This window comes from Myotis yumanensis, unplaced genomic scaffold (assembly GCF_028538775.1).
Source record: "Myotis yumanensis isolate MYYU_CA2020_CCGP unplaced genomic scaffold, mMyoYum1.0.hap1 SCAF_9, whole genome shotgun sequence".
Taxonomy (NCBI): Eukaryota; Metazoa; Chordata; class Mammalia; order Chiroptera; family Vespertilionidae; genus Myotis; species Myotis yumanensis.
In genome coordinates, this window is record NW_027223760.1 from 74526308 (window position 1) to 74539465 (window position 13158).

At 36.7% G+C, this 13158-nt stretch overlaps 1 protein-coding gene across 1 annotated transcript in view; it reads right to left on the reverse strand.

Annotated features, from left to right (window-relative positions):
• VPS41 (VPS41 subunit of HOPS complex) overlaps positions 1 to 13158 on the reverse strand; it is a 129218-nt gene that overhangs the window by 82698 nt on the left and 33362 nt on the right. The window lies entirely within an intron of this gene.

The window sequence follows — 13158 nt, forward strand, 5'->3', positions numbered from 1 at the left end:
CGAAAACATATTTTAATTTTGCCAATGAAAAGGGCAAAATACAGCTTTGTTTCCAGACATGTAAAATGCCCAGAAACCCAAGATTTCCCCAAACTGTCTATTTCACACACTTTAAGTCCCTAAAATGTTATTTTTATTACATGCTATATGCCTTTTTATTTGTTCTGTTCTGTTTATTCCACACTCCCAAAATGCTTTCCCAACCAAATTCATTAAAAGGACAAAAGAAAAAACAAAATAAAAATCATAATGTAAAAAAAAAAAATTTTAGTTGTTTTACTTTGGTTCACTAATTAATCTATTCTTCTCTTATAAATTACTAAATCAATTTTTATTTATACTTTATGCTTAGTAATTCCTGGGGGAAATTCACAGGGCCTAGTTGATATTAACAAACTTTGTTATCTCCCATTCTTTTGAGTAATCTCAAATTTAAAAATCTGTGAAGATATGAATCAGGCTTTCTATATTAGATGCATTTTCCCAGGTATAAATACACAACTGTACTTTTAATATTTTTCATAGCCTTCCAGTTCTCTATGTAGACAATTGTTTAATTACTAAAACATTCATGCAGGTGGATATTCTAATAGAAGTAAAAATCAGCAAATGTTGACAACATTAAAATATGACAAGCTCTTCTTTTTTTTTTCTTCTTAAATAATCGCAATTCCCAACTATCTACACAAAGCATGACAGGAACAAACTTACCCTGAAAAGTAAGTCATCAATGATTATAACATGAGCTTGCAAATTAGTGTTCTTTTTAGTATCTACATCCTAGATACTTTTTAATATCTATTTCCTAATAGTTTGACTTCTTAATAATAAATGGAAATACACAAAACTGAAATTGGATCCTTCTCCAATGGAAAATATCTCAGAGCTAGTAAGTGAAGGTGAGGGCAAAAACCAAGATTCCCAGCCCTCAAAAGTCCACTTATTGACTGGCTGATGTGAGAGAGATTCCTGTGGTACAGGCTAAAACAACTGGCCACAGAATCTTTTCTCATCTTGATCCCTATATCACCACACAAGCTCTCTTCTTAAGTTCCCAGAATGTTAGAAGAGGAAAGGACCTTGAAGAGAGATATTTAATCCATTTTACAGGAGAATAAACTGAAAGGCTTGGATAAGAATCACAACAGAAAAGTGTCAGAGCCAGGGCTCCGGCCTTCAGAGCCATGAAGAGGTGTCCTGCAAAGGGAACGCTGTGATGGGCACAGCAAAACAAAAGCTGAACAGGGAAAGCACTGAGGCCAGCATGCCTGCACTTCTGGCTGAGAAGTCCCACTACTCAGCTTCTACACTCTGGTTAATGCTTTCCACAATAAATACCTTCTGTTAACAGTTTTCTTATTCTGTTCTTTCTTTAGCAAATGACATTTTAATACCCATTTTGGCTATAGCCTATGTCAAACTATAATTTAATATGTATGTGGAGCCTGATCTATGTACCTGTCCTATCCAATACAGTAGTCTCCACATGACTATTTATATAGAAAGTTAAATTAATTAAAATTAAACATAATTAAGAATTTAGTTCCTCATTTGCACTAATACATGCCAAGTGCTCAACAGCCATCGGACTAGAGCTATCATGTAGCAAACACACATCAGGGAAGGTATTCATTACTGCAGAGTGTCCTATTAGCACAGTTCCAGGCCTATGAAACTCAGCCCCAATGCTGAACACAATCCTTTTTCTTCTTCTTTTATTTTATTTTATTTTTTAAATATATCTTTACTGATTTCAGAGAGGAAGGGAGAGGGAGAAAATCATTGATCGGCTGCCTCCTGCACGCCCCCTACTGGGGATCAAGCCAGCAACTCAGGCATGTGCTTGACTGGAATTGAACCCGGGACCCTTCAGTCTGCAGGCTGACACTCCATCCACTGAGCCAAACCAACTCGGGTTGAATGCAATCCTTCTTTACAAGGCCCTTCTTCACTACCACTGACATTCAGAAGTACATTTTCTTCTCACATACACAAAATTTACATAATTTGTTCTTAAACTGGTACTTTTGAAAAGCTCATGGTCTGAGCTAATATTCTCTGAATCACAACTTATCATTGCCAAAGACCTGGCAGACACAGTAGCTGATCCTCACAGCCTCAGGGGAAAGCGGTCAGCACTGACAGATGGTTATCTCTGCCTCACAACAAGGAAAATGAGGCCTCAAGAGTTATGTGCCATATCTGGAACCTAGTGACTGTTACTCAGTGTCTAGGCCACCCAGTGGTACTAGCATTCTACACACAAAGAAGGCAAACTTCATCACAACCTGTTTCTGAGTGGCATCCATTTGTACCACCACATAAGCAATATTAGGGAGGGAAATCATACCTTCAAAGTATTAGAATCCCCTTTCCCTTACATCCCTATTAGCAACTGAAGTTTTTCTTTTCTTTTTTTTTCTACCAAAGATCAATACTCATTGATTTACTTTTCTGACTACTAAGAAACTTAAACACTTTTCGTAAGTCTTTTGGCCAATTAATTTGCTCTTCTGTAAACTCTTTGTTCACATTTCTTACCTATTTTTATTTTTTTTAATCCTCACCAGAGGATATTTTTCCACTGATTTTTATTTTTATAAAATATATTTTATTGATTTTTACAGAAAGGAATGGAGAGGGATAGTTAGAAACATTGATAGAAACATCGATCAGCTGCCTCCTGCACACCCCCCACTGGGGATGTGCCTGCAACCAAGGCACATGCCCTTGACCGGAATCGAACCTGGGACCCTTGAGTCCGCAGGCTGACGCTCTATCCACTGAGCCAAACCGGTTAGGGCTCCATTGATTTTTAGAGAGAGTGGAAGAGAGAGGGAAAGAAAGAGGGAAATATCATGTGAGAGAAACACATCGATTGGTTGCCTCCTGCATGCACCCTTACCAGGGCTGGGGCCAGGGAGGAGCCTGCAACTGTGGTACAAGCCCCTGACCGGAAAAATGAACCTGGGACCCTTCGGTCCACAGGCTGACGCTTTATCCACTGAACCAAACCGGTTAGGGCTCTTACCCATTTTTCTATTACATGTTTGTTGTTTTCTTGTCAATTTCCTTTTTTGTTTTTAGGATACGAGGTCTTGGCACAGTTTTGCACCCAGACATTGTATACGTGGTCTATTATATATTTTTTTTTTGCAAAATGGTTATTGCTTTATTTCTAACATTTAAGTCTTTAATATTTACAGGATTCATTTTATTTTCTTCCAAATGAATATCTAGTTGGGCTAGCCCCATTTATTAATTCATCTTTCTCATTCTACAGAAAACTATGTTTATTATATAATAAATGTTTATATTCACTTAAATAACCTTCTGGGTTTTCAACTGTGGTCTCTTTGTCCACTGCTATATCAATTCAACATCGATCTAATTATATAGGATAAATATAGTATGTTCTGATATTTGGTAGTGGCAAGATCCAGTCATAACTCCACACTTTCCTTGGCTTTTTTCAAGAAATTTTATACTTCCAAATAAATTGCAAATTGAAATATCCCCCATATTACTAAACATAATGGTCATTATTCAATCCTAACTTACGTTTCCTAATAGAAGCATGTAACACTTCTGACAACTCTCTCCTCTTTGCTTCCAGATTACTATACTTATTTTTCTTTTACATTTCTAGTTGGTCCTTCTCAGTCTCTTTGGGTGGATATTCCTGATCCCTCTTTTTTTCCTTCCTCTCTTAAAAAAAATTTTCCCTTGGCCCCCTGGGGGACCTCCCCTGCCACCAGGGCCCTGCCCCCCATTTCTGATCTATTGATCTTTGTATTTCACGGTTTGGTCCTTCCACCTTTTCTCTTTTGCATCAACACTGGCTCCCTTGGTATTCTCTTTCAGGTCATGAAATGACTCCTAAATTTCTATCTCCAGAATGGACCGCTCCCTATTTCAGAACTGTCTACTTTATATATGTACTTGGATGCCTAATAGGCATCTCAATCAAAACATATCCAAAACCAACATCCTGATATTCCATCATAAAAGAGCCTGTCTTGATGGTATCCCTATCTCAGTTAAAGACTAATACATTCTTCTAGTTGCTCAGAGCCAGTAAACTATTATTTATACTTATGTGTTTTACTTTATCCTATTTACTGTCAAACTCACTAACTAGAATATTAACTTCAAAAGAGATAGTTAAAAGAATAAAAAATCCAATCATACACAATTCTTCTAGAGAACAGATTAAAAGGAAATGCTCCCCAACTCATGTTACCAGGCCAGTGTAACCTTACCATAACAAAACTCAACAAAGTTATTAAGAGAAAGAAAAAGTACAAGTAAATCTCTCAGGAACAGGAATAGAAAAAGCTTAAAGAAAATATTATTGAAGTCAGTATATATAGAAAAGCCATGTTTATTCCAGAAATACAAGGCTGATGTAACATACGGAAATTCATCAATATATTATAATTTTCTGCATTAATAAAAGAAATGAGGAATACTGAAAGATCATCTCAATAGGTGGAAAAAGTGTTGATGAAATTTGAGAACTCGTGAACATGCACACAGGTGTGGTGATTACGGTGTGGGAGAGTAGAAGAGGGAATAAAGGGGATAAATGCTGATGGAAAAAGAAAATACAAAATAAATTTAAAAAAAAAGAAAAAAAATACAACACCCATTCATAGTAAAAACTCTTAGCACACTAGGAGAAAAATTCCTCAATCTCACTTAATGGTGAAATGTTGATAGCTTTCCCTTTGATAGATTTACAATATTGATTCTTCTAATCCATATCCATGAAGCATTTCTCCATTTATTCAGGCCTTCTTTAGTGACTTTGAATGAAGTTTTATACTTTTCCCCTTAGAAGTCTTGCACTTTTTACTCTGGGAATAGCAATGATGGTGAGAATCCTTTTCTCATTTCTGATATGTATGATCCCATTTACACAACATATAAAAAATGGACAAAACTACAATACAGTGTACAGTAGGTGCACATAGATGGTATAAAATGAAAAAGAAAAGCTAGGCAGTTATTACTATACAGGTGAGTACACTGGGACCCTCTAAGGCAGCGGTTCTCAACTCGTGGGTCGCGACCCCTTTGGGGGTCGAACGACCCTTGCACAGGGGTCGCCTAAGACCATCGGAAAACACATATATAATTACATATTGTTTTTGTGATTAATCACTATGCTTTAATTATGTTCAATTTGTAACAATTGAAAATACATCCTGCGTATCAGATATTTACATTACGATTCATAACAGTAGCAACATTACAGTTATGAAGTAGCAACGAAAATAATTTTATGGTTGGGGGTCACCACAATATGAGGAACTATATTAAAGGGTCGCGGCATTAGGAAGGTTGAGAACCACTGCTCTAAGGGAACTGTGAGCAGAAGGGTCACATGGTCTACTCTTAACAGAGTGGTCACTATATGATTGTTTGCTTTTTAACTGTTTCACTGTACATTTTACATACTTTCTACAGTTATAGTTCATAATAAAAATAAACATTGAAAATTTTTAAATAAAAAAAGAAAATTTGCCCATGAAAATGTCTGGGGTCAAAAACTTCAGTGAGTTATTTCTTAGATTATGTTTTTCCCCATGATTGTCAAGCTACTCAAATGCTCTAATTCTATAACGGTCATTTATTTCCATTTTCTCAGAAAACAGTGCATTTCAAATTTTTAGTGATGAAAATATATTTTTTTAATTTTTTGTTCATTTAATATTTTAACAGTATTAGTAGTAATAGTAAGAAGTCATACTATACTAATAAGTTAATATTTAATATATGATTATTATGCATCAGGCTTCATTCTGAGTTTTATATTATTTAATCTTCACAGCAATTCTGTGGTAGGTAACATTAATTTTTTATTTCATATTTACAAATATGAAAATATATACATAGCAGTATCTTACAGCTAGGTATACAAATATTTTATTTCCTTTTTTCTTTGATTGCCTTTACCAAGTGTTTAACAGTTGTAGAGGCCTTTTTATAGAAGCCAGACTTCATCAATAAATTTGCTCTATTTTTAATATTTTCTCTTAATTTCTATTCTCAATCAATATTAATTTTCCTTTTTTGTCTTAGAACAGTGTTGCTGACCTTACTCTAATTTCCTTACATTAATATATTGCTTTTTAATTATAACTGCTCACTTGTTAATCATAAAATAATGATTTGCATTTTCCTTTGAGTATACCACTGTCCATAAACTAGAAGCCGGAAAATAATGTGAAATGCAATAAACTATTTCCTCTTCGAGAAAAGTAACATTTTATTTTGTTTTATTTCATTTCTAAGGACAATGACAGTGTTATTTGCTTATTTATCTAGTTATTAATAAACTCTAGTGTCACTACAATAACATTCAGAGAATGTGTATATCTATTTTTAGAAATTTACTGATTTGTCTTTGAAACCTAAGATACATCCTTTCATATTCTCTATTTGACTTCAAAATAAATATATTTTAATCATGTTATTTGTATTATCTCATTTCTATATATCATTTTTTTCTTCATGATCTCTCAAAAACTGGAAGAAACTGTTTCAAAATCTTCCCAATAGCAATTTTGTCCATTTTTTTTACAATGTTAGTCAAATAAGCTTTGGCTGGATATTACATGCCCTATAATTTGACACATCAAAGAATATAACTGTTATATTTTCCCTTTAATTTGTAAATTTAATCAATATATCTTCTGCTAGTTAATGCTCTTTGCCTTTAACCCTACTTTGTCTCACATTTTTATTGCCAACATGTTTAGTTTTAATTTGGCTCTTATAGTATATTTTTGCTCATATCTTTATTTTTTATTTCCTTAATCTTGTGAGATATCTGTTCTTCAAAGCTGAGGCAATTTTTCTTTTAGTAACAAACTATATATAGCTTAGTTGCTACATTATTTTATACTTTTTAGAATAATGTTTTCCCATTTCATTCTTATTCTTTTGCTATATTACTCAAATTGTTTACTCTTGTCTACCTAGAAAAATTTTAGAGTAGTTCATTCTATTTTCATCTTATTAGTGATTATCTTCAAATTACTATGAGTAATTTGAAGTATAAGCTGAATGTGTCTCTCCCAAAATCAACACAATTGCATCTAGAAGATGAGGTATTTAGCACATGTTCATTTACTACCTCCTTCCCTTACCTATTTTAAAGTGAAAGTACAAATATTTTATATTTCTTGGGCCACTTCAAGTAGAAGTGAAGAAAAAAGCTAGTTAGTACATCAGTAAAAACTGCAATCCTAAACTATAAGTTCTAGGCATAAATCCAGAGAAAGAGACAGTTTCACTACTGGGGTGTCCATCATTTTAATACTGATTCATGACAGGTTATTATAGATTAGGGGTACTTATCCCTCCTCATGTACATTGTAAACAATTTTTCAGCTTACTGTACATTTTAAATTTTTCTTTAGTTTTGAAAGAAATTTGGATATTTTACTCACAAATAAACAGTCAACTCACAAAAGAAACAGTATAAATTGTAGGTAAAGGAGAACAAGAGTCAACCTCTGTAATAACAAATACATGAAAACTAAAACAGTCAGATATTTTGTCCACAGAATCGGGATATATTTTCTTTAAAAAACTTTTTTTTGAGAAGGGGGGGGGGGGAGAGAGAGAGAGAGAGAGAGAGAGATCAATTTGTTGTTCCATTTATGCATTCATTGGCTGATGCTTTTATGTGCCCTGACTGGGGATCAAACCTGCAACCTCAGCATACCAGGACTACACTCTAACCAACAGGCCAGGGTAGAATGAGAAAAGATTGTTTAAATAGCTAGTTTTGGCAAGGAACCACAAAAATAGATACACTTCTTACACTGCTGATGGGCACTCAAATTTGGAGAAACTTTCTAAAAGCTTATTTGGCAAGGCATATCAAAATTCTTTAAAATATGCCTTGCCTATTATACCCAAGGAGAAGATTACTGTGCAAAGATGCTTTTCACAGCAGGTTTTTTTTGTAAGACACCGAGACATGGAAATTATCTTAATTTCTAAAAGCAAGGAATCTAAATGATAACAATTAAAAGCATAAACCCACAAAATAAATTGTGTGTTTTTTTAAGTTTTATGTAGGAAAAATTTGACCTTGCCCAAACAGAATTTTTAAAATTTAAAAATGTACAGAAGGCCTTTGCCCTTCTGGCTTCTGGAAGATAATCTGTCACACCACCTTGCATGCTAGAGATGTCTTTGTTAATGGCAGGAGCCAGTCACACCTGATAGTCTTAAGGGGGGTTGGGGGGTGGGGGGGCTGGCCATGGGAGAAAGACGAGTCTGTAATTAAGGGTGGGGTCAACCTAAAAGCTGACATCAACCATGTGGACAAACCATCAACCAGTTATGCCTACATAAGAGAGCCCCAATAAAAACCCGGGACACTGAGGTGAGCCTCCCTGGTAGGCTGTGTCTATGCCAGGAAGGTAACATGTGCTTTGTACAATGGAAACATCGTTTTTACAATCATCCCAGGCTCTGCCCAATGCATCTTTCTTTGATTGATTTTTTTGACTTCTATCATTTCCCTGTAAATAAACTATAATCATGAACACAGGGCTGGGCAAAAGAAGGAAAATTACCAGCCATCGTTACCCAAAAGATAAATTATAAGTAAGGATACAGAATAAGAACACCAATAATATGATGACAAATAATTCAAATAAATAATACAATAATTAGTAAATAATAATATAAGAATAAACTCTGTGTTTCACATACTCACAACTATAAACCTACTTTTGGCATACCCTATATAATAGCTGTCAGTGAGTCCCCAAGAGCCCATTAGCTAATCATCAAACATGGGGGCAGATTTGGGAACCCCCAGAACTTGCATCTGGTGTCATAAATCTTTAACAGGCTTTGCAATCTGGAGAACAATGCCCTCAAATCTCATAATTTGGTTAGCTCTAAGTACAATCCAATGTTTATAAATAATATTACATTTACAGGTATTTATATACTAGTGGCCCAGTGCACAAATTCATGCAGAGGTGGGGCCCCTCGGCCTGGCCGGCAATCAGGGCCAATTGGGGCTGCGGGAGGTTGGCTGGGGGGAGGGACCATGGGAGGTTGGCTGTGGGAGGGCACTGACCACCAGGGGGAAGCTCCTGCATTGAGCATCTGCCCCCTGGTGGTCAGTGTGCATAACAGTGACCAGTCGTTCAGTCGTTCAATCACTTAGGCTTTTATATATACAGTGGGGCCTTGACTTACAAGTTTAATTCGTTCCGAGACGGAGCTCATTAAGGAGCTCGTTAAGGAGCTCGTTAACTCAAATTACTGTCAACTCAATGCAAAAAATCGGACGAGAGACAGCTGGTATCTTAAAAAACTTGTTAGTCGGGACACTCGTAAGTCAAGGCCCCACTGTATATAGATATAAAAGGCTAATATGCAAAGTGTCCTCTTGGGAGTTCGACCAGGAGGCAGGGAGTTTGATTGCTCGCTATGATGTGCACTGACCACCAGGGGGCGCACAGAACAAAGGAAGGCCCCAGCCAGCAGCCAGCAGCCAGAGAAGGAAGGCCCCGGCTGGCAGCCGTAAGGCCCCAATCAGCCCTGATCACTGGCCAGGCCTAGGGACCCAACCTGTGCACAAATTTCATGCACCAGGCCTCTAGTTTATATATATAATGCATGTGACCTGAGGTACACTCTCCAAAATATCAGCAATGGTTATATCTAGGTGCTGAGATATTATCGTTTAGATGGTCCCCTTTTATGTTTTGCTAATTTTCTACAACAAATATTTAATTTGTTTGTAATCAAAAGATGAATAATTTTAAATAATTATGTAGCAAATTCATCAATCAAGAAAACACACACAAAATTACTCTTGATTGCTATCACCATCATTCTGGAGACCTGCAGCACATATTTTTATCTTGAGTGATAATCAAGTATTATCACTATAAATATAAGTTTCTATAATAGTTCCATAACATTTAATATTACAGCTGTCAACGGTGCAAAATCATTCCTCTCAGAAACAGGAGCAAATGTCTGACATATATGTCTGTCATGTCTGTATACTAGAAATAAAACAATAGCTACAGCAATAGAAAAAGAAACCAAAAAGAAAAAGGGTACAAGAAAAAAAATAGAGTGTAAGATTCTGTCTTTCTTCAATACTGATTTTTCAAATGCTTGTTATATGCATATAATTTAGGGGTATGTTTGCAAAACTGGGATACTGGAGTAGATTTAGATAAGGGTAAGAGACCAGAGAAAAAAAGACCTGAGAAAAATGGCCTCAGCTGTATTTTCCATTAGCTACAATTTTATTCCTAATGGAGACATGTTTGGAATTCTGGACAATATAAGTGAGTTTGTTCAAAAAATCAATAATGTCAAGCTGACACTACAGAACATACAAAAATGTTTCCTTAATGGAACAAAAAAAGAAGCCCAAGGAAGCAGGAGGGGGCAAGGACTTGCATATACCTTCTAAGTCCAAGTCCACTACAGGTGGTCTCAAGTTCTTAAATGTAAAGAAAAGGCAAAATTACCAACATGTACTCCTCATGTGATAATCAATTACCTAATGTAAAATGCTTGAAATAAATACACTTAGTATGGATTATGTCAGCTCTTCAATTAGGAATAAATTCACGGTCATTTCGAAAGCTGCTTTTAATAGTGTTCTTTGTGGCAACTTCTTTTCCCTTGGTACTTCTCATCATCCCACCTTAAGCTATCGGTCCCCCAACAGTGAACCTAAGAAATCAATCTGCTAATGTATAATTTGTAAGTCTCCTCCGACTAACAAATGGATAATTGATTCCTTCACAAATGCTGCATCCCCATGGACGCTGGGTGGAATGAATAAGGAACAGAAGATGGAATTTCATTTTCCTTCAGTCAGGGATCCTCTAGTTAGCAATCCCAACACCCACATGGCTGTCTGTTCATGCAGCTTCAGGCTCTTTAGCCACAGTTAGCCAGAAAACCGCACTTATGTTCCATGTGGGAAAAACAAAAGTCTGTTCTTTATACTTGGGAAAAGCTCATTTTACTGCTTGCTTTACTCTTCCCTGATGATACACTCTAAGGTAAGCAAGACCTCCATTAGGATTTAAGAAGTCTCTGAAAAATACACCTAACTGTGTGTTTTTCTTTAAATCTACAAAACATTTATTTTCTCACTGACTTATTCTATGACCAAAAATGCCTTATTTTTAACTATAAATTCTCAAATCTTCTCATTTGCTCCAGGATTTCACCTCAAGTTTCACATGAAATCCTTAAATTAAGGTGGAATAAATTTATCAACAGGCAATCTTGAAGTTAGAGAACTCTTGAAAGTCTCAAAATATGGGTTCAGTGAAAGCAAAAGTAAAGATGTAAAGGTCCCAGCTAGTTCCTTGGGAGATCTGCTCAATGTCCCCACAACCTTGTATCCCTGTCGCTCCTAAATGCCATGGCAACTAGTTGTTGCCCTGCCCACCCCTCCACTGCCAATTATTCTCCCTAAAGCCACCAAGAACTTTCTGGAGCTCATGTAATGAGACCTCTTTCAGCCTCTCTCAGCCACTGTGACAACTGACCCCACTGATCACTGCTTTCTTCCAACCTTCTCTTCCCTCAGTAGTGACAACCACATTCTCTCTATTACTGAACTTACCACAATGAGCTACATAAACACTGTTGAAAAAAAGAATAAAATAATAAGCAACCTTTTTGTTATTTATGATCCTGTGATAAGAGCTAAATACATCATTCTTACCTAGCACATCAGTTTTTTTTTAAAAAAGGCTATAATAATAGCCCTGACTGGTTTGGCTCAGTGGATAGAGCGTTGGCCTGTGGACTGAAGGGTCCCGGGTTCTATTCTGGTCAAGGGCATGTACCTTGGTTGTGGGCACATTCCCAGGAGGGAGTTGTGCAGGGGGCGGCTGATTGATGTTTCTCTCTCATTGATGTTTCTAACTCTCTATCCCTCTCCCTTCCTCTCTGTAAAAAATCAATAAAATATATATTTTTTAAAAAAGACTATAATAATACATGAACACATTGAAGAAACCCAAAACACTTTTAAATTTCAAGTGAACATGCATAATAAATAGTAAGGGAAGAAAATGGAAAAAAAAATCCTACAATAAAAGATGAAGGACATGTTGCTATTAAATTAAATACTACCAACCTAACATATTGACGAAATGTTGAAAGCTTCCTCTTTGGAAACAACACTTTATTAAAGGTCCTAGACAGTACAACCAAATAAGAAAAAGATATCCTATATAATAAAAGCATAATATGAAAATTGACCCTAACAGCAGAACGACCGGTTGCTATGAGGCGCACTGACCACCAGTGCCTTACGGGCAGACGCTCAACGCAGGACCTGCCCCCCTAAATGGTCAGTGTGCTTCCACAGGGGGAGTGCTGCTCAGCCAGAAGCTGGCTCATGGCTGGCCAGCGGCAGTGCCAAGGATGTCCAAGTAATGGTTAAGATGTTACTCGGACATCCCCCGAGGGCTCCCGGGCTGCCAGAGGGATGTCTGACTGCCAGCTTAGGCCCAATCCCCCGGGGGGGGGGGGGTCAGACATCGCCCGGGGGGTCCCAGACTGCGAGAGGGCGCAGGCCAGGCTAAGGGACCACCCCCTCACCCTGAGTGCACAAATTTTCGTGCACTAGGCCTCTAGTAAAAAATAAAATAACTAGAAATTCAGGTACCCCAGAATGGATGCAGAAAGAGAAGTACTTTTGTGATGATTGGAAATGAAGACTGACGGGGCCCTGGTTGACCATGAGGAGTCCATCTCAGCTGATAAATTTCTTTTGGGGATTCAGGTCAAATGACTTTCTTCTTGGAGTCCATATGTGGAACAAATAGGTTTATTTCTTTGGTGTTTTAAGAACATGCTTACTTATGTAACCAGGCTCTGTGAAATGGTTCCCAATGCAGGTCTAGTGAATTGACTCCAGGAATTTTTTAGTAGAGACATAGCAACTTGGTTTACAAGATGCTTCTTTTGAGAATTGTTGAGAGATGACAATCTACTTGGGAAATGACTTAAAAGGGGAGTTGATAAAGCAGTGTTTTTACACTGGAGAGCTTTATAACAATAATTTCTGTGGCAAAGATACAGCTGGATTTGTGATGATTTAAATGGTCTTCAGGTTATATATAA